This window comes from Crocuta crocuta, unplaced genomic scaffold (genome assembly GCF_008692635.1).
Source record: "Crocuta crocuta isolate KB4526 unplaced genomic scaffold, BGI_CrCroc_1.0 scaffold467, whole genome shotgun sequence".
In the NCBI taxonomy this organism is placed as follows: domain Eukaryota; kingdom Metazoa; phylum Chordata; class Mammalia; order Carnivora; family Hyaenidae; genus Crocuta; species Crocuta crocuta.
The window spans coordinates 1,993,996-1,996,447 of record NW_027530632.1 but is presented as its reverse complement, the minus strand read 5'-3'; positions in this window follow the sequence as shown (position 1 = coordinate 1,996,447).

Below are 2,452 nucleotides of genomic sequence, written 5' to 3'. Positions count from 1 at the left end.
TCTTTTAGTTTTTTAAAGTTTATTTTATTTACTTTGGGAGAGAGAGAGAACACAAGCAGGGGAGGGGCGGAGAGAGAGGGAGAGAAAGACAGAGAGAATCCCAAGCAGGCTCTGCACTGTCAGCACGGAGGGCAATACGGGGCTCGAACTCATGAACTGAGAGATCTTGACCTGAGCCACAAGCAAGAGTCCCACCCTTAACCAACCGAACCACCCAGGGGCCCCCACCCCCTCTTCTCTTTTAAAAGCTCCTTTAGACCGATGGTGAGCACAGCATCACATCTAGATTTGTCAAATCCCTACGTTGTATACCTGAAATGAATGGAGCATTGTNACGAATCTCCTTTACCTTGAGAATCGGTAAGAGTTAGAGCACGTGTGTGTGTGTGTGTGTGTGTGTGTGTGTGTGTGCGTGTGTGTAAAGTATTCGTAATACGGGAAGAGATTTTCGTAATCTGGTCTAGACAACTGAGTAGTGCCAAGCATAAATCATTTACTGTCGCTCCCACACTTGGTTAGTGGTAGAGTAAGGGGTGCATTTGGGTTTCGTGACTCCCTGACTATTGCTGGGCAAAGCCACCCTGACACGAAAGTGTCTGAAATGTCCCAGCAACCGTTTCTTGCCAGATGCTAAGCTGGTTCATTCATAATTTTCGGGCCCAGCCTCTCTGATCCTGTTCTGAGACTTATCCACCATATTTGCCGTTTTTCTCAGGGGTTTTGGGACATCCCTGAAATCTCAAAAATCATGTGTAGTTTGAATTGATATGCAACGTGAGTGTAAAATGAACACCCAATTTCAAAGACTTGGCATGACAAAAATAATGTAAAATATCTCATTAACGGGTTTTCCTATTGATAACATGATGACATTATAATATGCAGGATATACTAGATTAAGTAAAATGTGTCGTCAAATTGATTTTGCCTGTTTATATTTATTGTTTTTACTTTATATTTTAATTTTCTAAATGTGTTTTTGAGAGAGAGAGAGAGCACGAGTCGGGGAGGGACAAAGAGAGAGGGAGACACAGAGTCGGAAGCAGGCTCCAGGCTCCGAGCTGTCAGCACAGAGCCTGACGTGGGGCTTGAACCCACGAACTGTGTGTGAGTTCACGACCTGAGCCGAAGTTGGACACTTAACCGACTGAGCCACCCAGGTGCCTCTATAGTTATTGTTTCTAATGAGGCTACTACAAAATTTAAAATGATTTCTGTGGTTGGCATTACATTTCCATCAGGTGGCATGGAGTCAGGTGATACAGAATTCTAATTTCCCATTTCAATTTGATATTTTACTCTTTGTTCAAATCCAAGACTTGCCACAAAGGTGTCTGGCTCTGGGTAGAAGACTGCTGTTTTGGATAAACAGGAATTAAAGTAACAGATCAATGATTCAGGTGTACTAAGCTGTGCTAATGAATAGTTGTCCTGTACCGGAAATGTAGAAATTACATAAGGAGTAAATGCTTTCGATGTCTGAACTTGTAACTATTCACTATAATCCTCCCTTTCTTGAGGTGGAACATATAGTCCCTGACTGGTGTTCTTAAGTTTATTTATTATTATTTTTTCTTTTATAGTTTATTGTCAAGTTGGTTTCCATGGTGTTCTCAAATTTAAATTTAATGGAACATGTACCTTCATGAGTTTCTTTGGGCAGGCCAGTACTCAGACCATACTTCAGACTAGGTTTGTTAAGTCAATCCCGTAAGAGGAATTGTTAAAGGGTAGAGGGGAGGGACGTGAAGAGAGAAAGAACGATGTTTCTGAGAATAATTGGATAATTGGAAGACAAGAAGGCTATACATTTATTTCGGAGTAAATTAATTTCCCAGAAAAAGTCCTGAGAAACTTGCACGTTTCATTTGCTTTGGTTGTTTCCAGAGAAGCCTGAGTCAGGCACAGAGGTGGGCAAATAAAATAATCTACTAGGTATCTTCTGCCAGTAGTGTGAATGTAATTTTAAGGCAGAATACCCAAGCTAAAAATTGAGCTATAAAATAGCAGCCAGCTCTGATTTATTTCTATCAGTGTAGTGCTGTAGCCTTTAAAAAAAAAAAAAACAAAACAACTAAAACCTTTTTATTGCTGAGTCATATAACAAGAAATCTTAAGAATGCATATTTTTTGCTGGGAAAAAATACAAGGAAGCGTAACATGCAGCTTAAGCGAAGCTATATTTGAGAAATTACAGCTTGCCGGAACTATGAATGCATAATGCAAATGTAGCTGATATTTACGAGTGCTTCTTGGCATCAGGTGTGGTTCTAGATTTCTACACATCACCCATCAACTCACTTTAATCATCATAACGGTACCCTGGAGTTTATACGTATGCACAGAGGCAGAATCCAAGGCACAGAAAGGTCAAATTAACTTGCCTGAAAGTCAAATGGCCCCAAAGCAGCAAAGCAGAGAAGTGAACTCAGGCAGTGGGGACCCAGAGGTC